The sequence below is a fragment of the Neofelis nebulosa genome, chromosome 17, assembly GCF_028018385.1.
Source record: "Neofelis nebulosa isolate mNeoNeb1 chromosome 17, mNeoNeb1.pri, whole genome shotgun sequence".
Classification (NCBI taxonomy): domain Eukaryota; kingdom Metazoa; phylum Chordata; class Mammalia; order Carnivora; family Felidae; genus Neofelis; species Neofelis nebulosa.
Window position 1 is genome coordinate 31,914,714 of NC_080798.1, and position 13,198 is coordinate 31,927,911.

General features: G+C 44.2%; 1 protein-coding gene and 1 long non-coding RNA gene across 6 annotated transcripts in view; one reads left to right on the forward strand and one right to left on the reverse strand.

Annotated features, from left to right (window-relative positions):
• Positions 1-13,198, forward strand: part of FTO (FTO alpha-ketoglutarate dependent dioxygenase) — a 393,377-nt gene that overhangs the window by 293,026 nt on the left and 87,153 nt on the right. The window lies entirely within an intron of this gene.
• LOC131500041 (uncharacterized) lies at positions 413-5,517 on the reverse strand. Of its 2 annotated transcripts, none has more exons than XR_009256149.1 (3): positions 5,462-5,517; positions 1,910-1,982; positions 413-728 (listed from the first exon to the last, which is right to left on the reverse strand). It is a non-coding gene; the product is annotated as an uncharacterized LOC131500041 (long non-coding RNA). The 2 variants fall into 2 exon arrangements; XR_009256148.1 differs by having other exon boundaries at positions 5,397-5,508.

Genomic DNA, 13,198 nt, shown 5'->3' on the forward strand with positions numbered 1-13,198 from the left:
CTGCCAGCATCGCTGTTGAAGATGTCAAGATTGTTATAATACTGTGTTTCCATGGTCTATGAAAGAAGGTAGGACTCCAGGTCGGAGACTTGATAAATACACTGGAGGCTACTTACTGAATTTGAGTATCAATTACTATTTTTCCAGCTGCAAGAGACAAGAAACCCAACCCACATAGACTTAAGTAAAAAGAATGTATTGATTCATGTAATTGAAAAGTACATGGTGGGCACCTGGGTGGTTCAGTCAATTGAGCGTCCAAACTCTTGATTTCGGCTCCGGTCATGATCCCAGGGTCGTGGATCGAGCCCCTCGTTGGGCTCTGTGCTGAGTGTGGAGCCTGCTTAAGATTCTCTCTCTCCCTCTCTCTGTTCTTCTCCCCTGCTCTCTCTCTCTAAGAAAAAATTTTTCTTTAATTTAAAAAAAAAAAAAAAAAAAGGAAAACTACGTGGTAACTGGCTTCATGCATAGCTGAATCAAGGGAATAACCATATCACCGGGACCCGTCTCTCTGCTCTTAGGTTCTTCTTAGTTGGTTCCATTCTTCCCAGCTGCTGGGAGCTTTAGCCTCTTCTGGTTCCAAGACGGTTGTAGCTCCAGACTTCACGTCTACCATCACAACACTAATCCCATAAGAGAAGAAGTTCACTTCTTCTTCTCAGAAGCCTCAGATTCTTGCCATGCCTCCTTAGTCTGAATGAATTATGTGTCCATCCCTGAAGCAATCCCTACAACCAGGAGATAAGGCATATTCTGATTATCTTAAATCAGTTAGTCCCCAAGTACCCTCCCTACTCCCTCTGCCCCCCGCCCCCGCCAACCTCCAAGTAGTGGAAATCCCCAAAGGAAAATCAGGAGTTCTATATCTCAGGAGTGAAACGTGTTAATAAGGTAATGTCTTCCCATCTCCAAAAACGGAAACTCCCGAAACAGGGCCCTTAGATTTTACCCAAGACGATTTTAAATTCTAAATGGTAGGACGTTTAGGGTCCTGGATCGGACAGCATGAATTAGATCCCTTCCATTTGGGGCACCCAAGTAAACGAAGGCTGTTGACAGCCATCACTGTGAGGGCTGTTGCTTACCGAAGAAGTCCTGCAATAAATCCTCTTCGGAAATAAACAAAAAGCAGTTTTTGAGAACCCAGCTTTCACCAAAGACCAGAACCTGTCAGCCACGGGCAGAAGCCATTAACAGGATTTATATGTGCCCGTATCCAGCACTGAGTCAAAGGGAGATATGCAGAGGGGATTTCTCTCTTCTGGAAACCCAGCAGAGGAATGAGGAAGACTTTCTGGGTAAAGTTTCAGGGAACCTAATGCATAAATCCCCTTAACAAACACTGGGATTTGGGTTTGTAACTCATCCCTCTCAGCTTGGGTCCTATGGAGACAAGCTGCCAGAGGGCCAACACAGCCAGAGCCAGGAAGAAAGGGGTAGAATTTATGGAGAAAACAGGGACACTGCTTAAAATGGTGACATGTCCACAGTGTGGCCCTGGGCACATTTTTGCTTTGAGGACACTTGGTGTAGTCCAGGAACTGTTGCCCGAGACCCCACAAAAGCAGCCAGTTGCTGGCTGGTCGGGGGTTGTCCCCTCCCTCGTGATCTGCAGCCTGACTGACCTTCCTTTCTTCTTTCGTTTAGACTGTGCCAAAAATGGGTTCTCCCAAACTGTGTGACAAGTTAGAACAGGAGAGTCTGGGTTCTCTCCTGTCTGCATCACAGAGGGTATCATTAATTGGCTAAGTTTCTACCTCACAGGGAAATTTAAAAAACAAACAGACAAACAGCACACATTCTTTTTCCTCCTCTGAATATTCAGATATCCTTCCCATAGGTACCTCTCTGGCTTTGAGTGAGGAAGCCAGAGTCTATTTGCAGACAGCATGCCATGATCTCTCTTTACCTATTTGTTGCAGTAGCTATAAAGCCAGAGCAAACGGTGAGTCGCAAAAGGAAAAGATCCAGAATGCAGCCAGCTGAAAAAGAGAACAGGAGTGATCTGGTATGATGATAAATGCTGTGCTCTATTTACGCTTTGGCCGTGGATTTGGCCACCACTCAACAGCCTCCATGACCAGCTCTCCACTTTCTGCTTCTTTTCTCCCTCCTGTTCGGTGGCAAACTTACGTTGGCTGAGGATTTACTTGTCACCCCGTGTTGACATTTCAAGTTATTGCATTAAGAAAAACACAGGAGAAAGCAAACAAGCAAGTATATTCTAACAGGTCACCAGGCAGAGGAGTCCTACTCAGATTTCAAAGAAAAGGAGGGGGGTTGGGGTAGAGAATGGAGAACAGATATATTTGTAAGGGGGAAAAAATCCTCCTAGCTTTTTGGGCCCAAGTAAGATCTTAGGTTGTGATTATTATTCTCAGCTACTGGTGATTCCTGGGGCTGCTAAGGGGGATTCTGGCCCAACTCCATTTGCTGTGTAATTCTACGGAACCATGCTAACATTCTGATTTCTCTGCTTATAAGTGACTGCGACAACAAAGACCATAACTCCGCTTTAAGAACTGTCTCCACAGTGTCTCCAGGGGACAGGTTTTCTTTGGTCTCTAAATTCCCCAAAGGCAAGCTGAGACTATGTAAATTAAAGAAACAGAGCCAGTGACAACCAACTCTGTGGTTTTATTTGATTTTCCACAACACATGTCCATCAGCATGTTGTAGACAACACAATATGATTAAAGCACAGCAATCGTCACTTGTATATTGCATTTTAATTGCTATAATATGCGATGAATAGTGAAGCTGGGACCAGGTATACTTTTCTTTCTTTGATTCATCAGGATTTGTAACAACAGAAAACAGAAGTCAGTCAGTGGGTACCCTGGGCTGGGCTGGGCTGCTTATCAGCCTTGTGACCCTGGATAAGTCACTAAGTATCTTTGGATCCCATTTTCCTCAACTCCGAAATGAGGGGTTTAAACCAGATACGATCTAAACAGCCTTCCACTTCTGGCATTGACCACTGCAAGGTTTTTTCTGGTCTCTGGAATTCGATTTCCGAACCCGGTGATCTTTCAGCCCTTTGGCAGTTGAATCCCTTCCTTTAGGATCTATGACAAAGATGACTTCTGTCTAAGCTTTGGATTTCTGAAACTAATTCCAGTGAATTGCATCATACATATTTTTAACTAGCTTACATTAAATGAGAGAGAGAGAGAGAGAGAGAGAGAGAGAGAGAGAGAGAAATAGAGATAGCAATTTAAATAGTTCTTTCCTTGCTGTTCCCTTCCATGAGCATTTGCCCTGGAGTAGATGTGAGACAGAGTCAGGAAGCTGTGCCCACCTCTTCTGAGGGTGAATTTCTTCCTACTCTGAGTGTCATTCTATACCTCCAAGGTGCTTTGTTCGCAATATGGCCCTAGGACATAAGGTGACTGTTTGGTGCTTAACTGATCATTTAGTGTTTCCCTGAAAAAAATAGATCTCTTCCAGTGACGGAAGAAAACCTAGCTGGGTTGGACTTACTCGAAAATGTGGGTGCCTGGGTGCTCAGTCAGCTGGGCGTTTGACTCTTGATTTTGGCTCGGGTTGTCACCCCCAGGTTGTGGGATCAAGCTCCCTGGCCAGCTCCGTGCTAAGTGTGGATCCTGCTTGGGATTCTGTCCCTCCCTCCTTCTGCCTTGCTCTCCCTCTCTGTCTCTAAACTAAATTTTTAAAGACTGCAGAATCTCAGGCCCTCAGAGTTTTTGAGTGTAGTTTTGACTCTGCATAATTTTTGCCTTCTCGGGCGACTTCAGGATTTGATTTGCCTGCCCCGCAAGCGTAAGATAGGACTCGGGTGTGAAGTTCACTGGATTTCGTGCTCGTGCCCTGCTTCTAATGGGTCTGTGAAGCGATGAGGGTGGAGTTGGGCGAGCATGTTAATCCGCCCGTTGTACTTTATGGCTTTTAGACCGCTGAACTGGTTGCCCAGGACTCACTCCTTCCCGGCACCCCTTGGGAACTTGCCTTTTGGTGTGAGATCCTGGGGTTGTGCTCTCAGACAGCAGGCAAGCTGCCAGTGTCAAAGTCAGCCTTCCTACCCCAGGAGGCTTTAGCACCAGAAAGGGCTTCCTTTGGGCCATGTGATGGGTAACAATGTGTTCCAAACACTGCAGGGGAAAGACAACACATTTCTACTTGAATGCTTGCTTTTTGTCACCTAAAAACCAACAAGTGGAAGAAGACTGGGAGAAAACTCTGACAGGAGTACGGTAGTCTCTTTATCTGGTAATGAAGCGAGGTGCCTTCTTAACAAATTCTAAGCAAAGATATGGAGTCTGCTTCTAGCCTCTCATCCTTATTTGCCGCATGGTGGCGGTTCTCGGAGAGAGATCTCTACTTCTCCTGAATGTCACATTACCCTTTAGCATTCCAGAAGCACTTCAGATCTTCAAAACTCTTAATAAGCAATGACTTTTATAGTTATTTTTAAAAGCAGTGATACTTAAATTCTTATCTTTTAAAAACATGCTCAGGGCGCCTGCCTGGGTGGCTCATTCGGTTGAGCGTCCGACTTCGGCTCAGGTCACCATCTCGCGGTTTGTGAGTTCGAGCCCCACGTCGGGCTCTGTGCTGACAGCTCAGAGCCTGGAGCCTGCTTCGGATTCTGTGTCTCCCTCTCTCTCTGCCCCTCCCCTGCTCACGCTCTCTCTCTCTCTCTCTCTCTCAAAGATAAATAAACATTAAAAAAATTTTTTTAATAAAAATAAAACCGTGTTCATCATAAAGACCAGAGCAAGTGCTGATGATGATAGGGAAAAATTAGAGCCTTCATACATTGTTGGTAGGGATGTAAAATGGTGTAAGCTCTTTGGAAAACAGTTTAGAAGTTCTTGAAAGGACTAGAATGATCCAGCAGTTCCACTCCTGGTTACCCAAGAGAAATGAGAACATGTATCTACACAGAACTTATATAGACATGTTCACAGCAGCGTTACTCCTAAAAGCCAGAAATGGAACCAACCCAGATGCCCATGAAATTGAGTGAATTATCAAAATGTGGCATATCCATACAGTGGAATATTATTTGGCAGTAAAAAAATGAAGCATTGATACGTGCTACAATATGAATATTGAAAACACGGTAGGTGAAAGAAGCCAGTCACAAAGCACCACATACTATGATAACATTTACGTAAAATTTTCAGAATAGGCAAATCAGTTGAGACGGAAGTTACATTTGTGGGGGTCAGGCTGGAGTGGGCAGAAAGGAATATACTACAAGTCACACAAGTGTACTCTTTACATGGGTAAATCATATAGAATTTGAGATATATCTCAATAAAGCTGTCACCCTCTGTTTAATTAAAAATGATGGATCACTAAATTCTACTCCTGAAATCGTTATTACACTGTATGTTAACTAGCACGGATTTAAGTAAAAACAACAACAATACCTTACGTGAGATCATGTCATTTCCCTGCTTCTCTGTCACATCTAGAACAAAACCAGTCTCCTTACCAGCACGTGGTTCCTGCCCACCCCTCCTTCGTCTTGCCACAGTGGCCTCTGTTCTGTTCCTACACTTTGTAAACCGTGTGTTTGTCTCCAGGCCTCTGGGTTTGCTCCTCCCCTGGCCTGATGCGCTCTGCCCTTCTGACCTGCACATTTTTGTCATTCATATGTCACCTTAGGTCCTCCCTGACTACCTTCAGTAAAATTACCTCTCCATCCTCTGCACAGATCGTTGCGACATCCTGTTGTTTTCTCTTCGGAGCACCCAGTTGTATCTGAAATTCCTATTCGTTTTTCTGTTGATTCATCCTACATATCCTGCTCTAAATGAAACCTTCCCTCCTGAGAGCAGGGGCACAGAGATCACCCGGGCCTGGCCCAGTGCCTGACGCATGGGCATCAGTACCTGCGTGATGGACAAATGAATGAGCATTATAGCGTGCTCTGCTTGTCAACCGAGAGTGGACACCCCAGTTTGGTGACAGTGGCTCCCTGTGTGGGGAATTGCTCAAAGCCATTGACCTGGGCACCTCTCCGTCTTTTCTCTGTTATATCCTCAGATAGAGGGCAGGCTAAGATGTAGCATCCTTAATTGCCAGAGGGGACACAGAGGCCTGGGAAAAAACTAATGGGCCTTGAAACTGTGATCTAATGGAGAGCTTGCAAAATATCGTTCACGATTCAGTCTACTCACTCCCATGCATTCAGTCTCTGAAATGCTCTTCTTCTTAGCACTTTTGTAATTATACGTCGCATTTATGTTGACTTAGTTTTCTCTTTTTGTTTATGACATCGTATTGGAAGCTCCTTGAAGGTAGGAAACGTGATTGTTCCTTATTCCGTGCCTTCACACACATATGTCAGGTTTGTCTTAGGCACACCGTGTACCTTGACTGCCATTTCTAGCCTCAGCTAACTCAGACATTAAGATGCCGAATTAGATTTTAGGGAGTTTCGTTCTGGGAACCTGATACTTTTTTCCATGTTTATTGTAAGAGTAATTACACTTTCAGTTCTTCTCTAAGGTCTGTGAAGTGTTTGAAGAAGGTTACCTGCATAGCAACTGGTTTGGGGGCAAAGTAAACATAGGGTTGGGTTGACTTTGCTCAGGAAGCAAGTGGGCTCACCTTGGTGCATTCTCCCTTGGGCGGCTGTCATGTGGAAAGCCGCCTACCATTTTACGCACAGCCCTGGCTGGGCCCTGGAAGAAGGAAGAAATACCATGAGATACACAGGCCCAGGCTTTCCAGTGGTGACCCCTTATGGAATGCTAGGAAAAAACTGAAGGGATTGTGGTGTCTTTTCCTGCCTTTTATCAAATCTGGAGGAAGGCTTTGAGACCGGCTTGGGACTGCCCACCCTGAAGAGTTGCTGGCCAACTACTGAAGCCAGCAGGCAGACATTGGTGAGAGAAGGCTCTTCCAAGAGCTGTTGGCTTGGTCCCCAGATAGGATCGTGAGGTCCTAGATGTGGATATATGGGAAGATAGGATCTAGCCAACATTGGTTACTATGCTTGAACAAAAATAAGGTCATTTATTGACATCAATTGCCATCTGTTTTCACCCACTTACATTCAATTAACCCTTAAGCCTACAGTAGAGAATTGAGCTTTATGTTGATTTTCTTGGTGTTGCATTTCCCTGGCCTTACATCTCCATGTAGAATTTTCTGTGGAGATACTGTCCTGGGAAATATGATAGAAATAGTTCCGATTTTTAAAAAGAGGACTCTCTGTCTTGTCTTCTCTCCCCCTTCCCCCGCCCTGTCCATCCTATGTTTGAGAGCCTTGCTATAAAAAAATTATCTGAAGTCATTTTACATTTTATATTCTGACATCTCTTTAGTGGGTGCCATGGTTAATGTTATAACTTCCTTAGAAAGAATATAATTTCTCAGAGAACATTAAGCGATGTTACTCTGAAACAGAGAATGGCCTCTGTACCTTAATTCTTGATAGGATAAAATAAGGTCATCTTACATGACTCATATACTACCTTACATTTGTATAACACTTCATAGTTTTTAGAGACTCCCCTCCAGAGTTTTGTGTTGAAACACAAAAGACATCATACCAAATCTGATTTTACTTTTGACTCCAAGTAATAGATCATTATTATTGGGTGGTAGCCTTTAAAATAATGATTAAGAAAAATAAATAAAAATAAAAATGATAATCAAGAAATAGGCTGAGAAAACGCGTAATGAGCTTTACTTAGCACATTCCATCTTTAGGGAAAACACTCTTAAAATGTTCACAAGTAAGGCAGAATTTCCCATGTTGGGTTATTCTGTGGATACAACCGTCTCCCGAATCAAACTTAAGTTGATGTTGCTCATTATTACTATGAGCTAAGGGACCCATGGAAGTAGGGTGTAACTATCAAGATTATGAAACAACCGTGTTAGACACCACGTGCCATTTAATGAGTCTACAACCGTAGCAAAAGAAGACAGATACAACACAGGATATGTCACACCTGCAATGAGAAGGTCCCATCCCATAGGCCAGATGACCCCTCTTTTGGTTTTGATATTAGGTGCTGACTCTACCGTGATGAAGCTATGTAGTCTGATGACATGGAAATTCAGTGGAACACCATAGCATTATGGGGTATCTCCAGGCATCACCAGCTTCCTTGTCTTCACATCAAGGTCGATGTAAAAGGGAGGAGAAGTTTCTTCCATCCCATTTTTCAGTGGCCTTCTTAGGACCTGGCTTAGTATTTTATTTATCTACAAACCATGCATATAATTATTGCATTTGTTATATTATTAGCTATGTAATACAGCTGTGTCCTAAGTAGTATTACTTGTAGTATCGCATTTAATCCTCATGAGAGTTCTTGGAGGAAGATATTATTATCCTTTCACAGGTAAGAAAACCGGAAGGGAAAAGAAGGTGAGGCACGTGCTATGCTTACCTTGCTAGCTCCCATTCGTTCACTCATGATTCATGAAGCATTTATCAAGCAACTACCGTGTATTAGCATTGATGATACAAGGTAGGATCAAACCCAATCCTTGCCTTCAAAGAGCTTAAAGAACTGGGTTGGAACACAATTTAGTTGTCATTTCAAAGGTAAAGGATCTCAAATGGAGGAGTTTTCTGGCATCTGCCTTAGGACTGTGCGGCCAAGATAAATGTGATGGATAGATGTAAGCATCAGTGCGCGAGTGGGAGGAGACGTCCCAGAAAACATTTTTTCAGCTATGTCTGTGACTCTTGGGAACTCCTCATTCATTATGAAGTTCTTTGATGACACCAACCATTGCGCAGGAATCTCTTCCCAGAGCAATTTATAAATATCAAATAATTTTTATGGTGGATAATTCCAGAAAGGGTTAAAGTTGGCTTCTCTGGGACACATAATGGGAAAGTAGCTGAACATGATTTCAAAGGGATTTTTTAGGAGAGAATTCCAATTACAGAGAAGTAATTTCCCTTTATAGCTTACTAAGCTCTATTTCAGACTAATGCAGTTTCAAGATCCATATCCTTTCTTCCCTTATTTCAACAGATATTTTGAATATGAAAATCTTATGTCAAAACTTAGCTGAAGCCTTCATCAGGCTTTTGAAAGGCTAAGTAAGAATTCTGTTTCTAGGAATAAAAAGATGTGGATCAGAAAGATTCTTTGCTGGCTAGAGTCCCTTTTCGGATGGTAGTTCAAGCAGTCTTTAATCATATTTTTGTTGATTATTTATTAGTTTCCCTGGGAAATCAAAGACTCGGCAACGTAAAATGTGTTTTCCTGAAGATATTTTATGAATCAGAACCCGGAGTAAAGAAATAATGGAAAATACATTTCCTTTGCCGATATGGACTAATTGGGAATTAAAAGACCTTTCTCTCTAGTCAGTGCCCCACATGGAAATGCTAAGTGACCTAACTGGCCCAATTGTACCGACCGCAGTTTCTGCCCAGACAAAACTCTTATGCCCCAAGTAGATAAAGAGAGCGCTTTGTCAGTAAATCAAAAGTGTGGAACACTAGAACTAATTTAAGTAAAGGGATAGGCTCCAAGCCAGCTGTTTGGGTAAACCCACATGGAACCAAAGGGGGAAACTGATGTAACTTAATATGTGTGTATTCCAGCCATCAGCCTAGGGTGTGTGTAACGCAAGCTTGTGGTGTTTGCCGTCGTGAGAGGCACGAAGGCAGACTCCCGTCCTCAACTGCGTGGGGCTGCCAGCTTGCGGCAGCTTTGGTCGATACTGGGCTTGCTCTTGGGGAGCCAGACTTTGGCTGGTTTCCTGATGAAGGGTAGGGGAACTGCGTGAAATGTGTTTACTCATACACGTCATCCTGGTCAACTGAAATCAAAAGGCATCTGAAAAAAACAATCGGCCAGAGCAAAACACAAAGAAAATACGAATGCGTTTTGTGCTGTTGAGGCCAGTATAATTTTGGGGGATATACAGGATCAACACACACGACAGACTGGAACACGATTGGGAATAATGAAGTATGGCTGTGTAGCAGAAACAGCAGACTATGGTGGTGAAGAGCGTTAAGAGCCAGATGGTCTGAGTTCGAAACCCACCCTGCTGCTTAGTAGGTACAAGAGCTGGGGCAAGTTAGTTAGTCCTTCTCCGCTTGGATCCTCGTCTGTAAAGTAGAGATGGTAAGAACACCCACCTCAAGGTCACCCAGGTGTCATTTGGGACATACGTAAGAACCACGTGACCTAGCGAATTAGGTCAGAAGGCCCTGAGGATTTTGCTTCTCTGTGTTTTGAAGCCCTTGGTAGAAATGTCTTCATGAAGTTGAACCAATATGCGAATATCTTTGACGCTATGAAAACATGCCGATTTCTTATAGTTCAGTCTACTAAAGAGGGGCTCGGTATGACAGCATGAATGGAGAAAGAGATTGTTCTGGTTTTCTGGAAAAAAAAAAAGAATACCCATCTCACAGGATTGTTACGGATTCATAAAAGTAAAGGTGTTTAGAATGGTACGTGGCCCATAAGAAGCATTCTATAAGTTGGTGATTGTTATCATAGATCAGAAGTCAGAAGCTCAGATGCCCAGGGGCGCCTGGGTGGCTCAGTCGGTTGAGCGTCCGACTTCGGCTCAGATCATGATCTCATGGTTCGTGAGTTCGAGCCCCACATCGGGCTCTGTGCTGACAGCTCAGAGCCCGAAGCCCGCTTTGGATTCTGTGGCTCCTCCTCTCCTTGCCCCTCCCCCACTCATGCTCTGTCTCTCTCTGTCTCTCAAAAATAAATAAACATTAAAAAAAATTTTTTTTTAATGTAGAAGCTCAGCTGCCCGCAGTGCCCAGCATGGTGACCACTGGCCGCAAAGACCAGTGGTGTGCAGATGACGGCAGTCAGGACAGTGGCACCTGCTCCTTAGCTACAGCCGCCACTCTGCTTTGCACTAGATGTGGCCCTAGGGGGATGCTGGTCCAATGTCACCATATCTTCTGAAATATCAGAATTGGACATTCGGACAGCCGGACTTTGCTGAAAATCTCTCAACTCTTAACTCTCGCTGATTTATTTTAAAACCTTCTCCAAGCCAAATAAAACCCTGTCTGCAGGCTGTGGGCCACCAGCTAATGACATCTGTGGTCTAATAATGGAACGCTGACATGTAGCTTACAGAAGTCCTTGTGATGAATTTATTATCACACTGTGAAACAGAGATTCATTTTGATTCTGGAAATACTCATTGAGTTCCTACTATGCGTCAGACCCTGTGCTGATGCCGAGAATACAGTAGCGACCAAGATAGACAGTCCAAGGGAATGTGCACACTTTATAAGACTTTTGAAGAGAAAGCAACACCTGTACCTAAAAGATACTCAGTATTGGTTCCCAGCTCCTTCCATTACCTCTGCTAAGTCTAGACCCGATCCCATGAGTATTTGAAAGCTGATTTAGGTTTTTGAAGAGTAACAGCATGGTCCAGTGTAAAACTAATAAATCTACCAACAATATTGCAGAAATATCCGACTGAAGTTCTGTTCCTCTTAGTTTCCTGCTTTTTCTCTGATTAGTCCCTCTCTTTTACGCAGAAGCACTTCATGACTTAGGGACATGAACTTGGGCTATGATATGTTGCCACCGTTTGCATATTGCTTCCTACATTTTTCTCAATTTGTCTTTGAGAGTGTGAACTTCCTTCACACTTGCAAAGGTGCTCAGTGGAACACTAATCCTGTGAGCTAATTCACCGTCATTTGAGAAACAGGGAATATTATGTATCCCCTCCCTTTCTTGGAGATCCACAAAGCCCGTTAGCAAAGCCAGTTGAAGGCTCTGCAGACAAAACTTCTTGCTAAACCTCGTCTAAATAAATGTTTCCCAGATGTATTTGACCAAGGTGCACCATCCCCCCACCCTTTCCCCCACTTAGTACACTTTAATATACTGATTTACTGTAGTTGTTTGGCCCATTTGGAGAAATACTGGATTCCCCAATTCTGCTTCCTACTAGGAACCATAGTGTCTTTAAAATTTCTTGCCTTCCTGAGTATTCACAGCTAAAGATATCTCCCAAGAGCTCAGACTTTATTCTCAAGGAGTCTAGCAAATTGAGTGTGGCAGTGGCCATCTTGGTGGTGCCTGACCATTGAACTATAAATCTTGGAGGAAAGAGACTGTCATCCCTAGTTTTTCTGCTGCACTATGCACGGGGTCGTTCTGCAGCGAGTGTGGAGTAAATGCACATTAACTGGCCAGTGAATGCCCCCACCAGAAACATTCCAGGAGGTGCTAACAGTAGATGAATTTAGATAAAGCACAGTACTAGTCCTATGACTTTTGGGGTACTAGTCCTATAACTTTTCCGCAAGTTCAGAATGATTTCCCAATTTAAAAAACTTCTTTTTAATCTATCGAACCATGTTCCTAAAATGTGTGAATCATACCTCACCTTGAAAAACATTTTGGGGCGCCTGGGTGGCTCAGTCGGTTAAGTGTCCGACTTCGCCTCAGGTCATGATCTCGCGGTCCGTGGGTATGAGCCCCACGTTGGGCTCTGTGCTGACAGCTCGGAGCCCGGAGCTTGCTTCGGATTCTGTGTCTCCCTCTCTCTCTGCCCCTCCCCTGCTCACGCTCTGTCTCTCTCTCTCTCTCTCAAAGATAAATAAACATTAAAAAAAACCTTTTTTTAAATATATTGCAAGGCTTGGCAAGCCTGAGAGATGAGAGCAAGAAGGAAAAAATGGAGGATGCTCGTAGATAGGTCAGGAAAAGGGAATGAAGAATTAAGTGAACGACGCAATCAGCAGGTTTGGGTTTTCCCAAAGACCAGTGGCTGGTATTGGGTCTCTGATGGTGTCTCCTACGAGCCCAGTTCCCACGCTGCATTCCAGATTGGGTCTGCCCAGGCCTCCCACCGAGTCTTGCGGCCATGGCATCTGCCGGCACATTCTGCCGTCCTGACGGCCGACTCCCCTACGACCACCCTGTCCCGCCTGCCTCCTGTGTAGGTGGCACGTCGGGCCCCTTCGCTTTGGACCCAGGCCTGGGATCTCCTCCGCCATCATGTGGTTTTCCTGCAGGCCTCACCCCACCCAGCCACGCTGCTCAGCGCGGCACGGCAAGACTCAGCCTGACTCTTCCTCGCAGAAAGAGGAATTAGCTTCGGCGTTGGGGGTTCAGCTGTAAAGTGACGTTTCCCACACTCATAGACTTGCATACCGATGAGGAATTCAAGTTTATTTTAGACTGTTGCTATGAGCAGGCCCCAAATGACAAGGGAGCACGGAGCTCATTAACCATCCTCG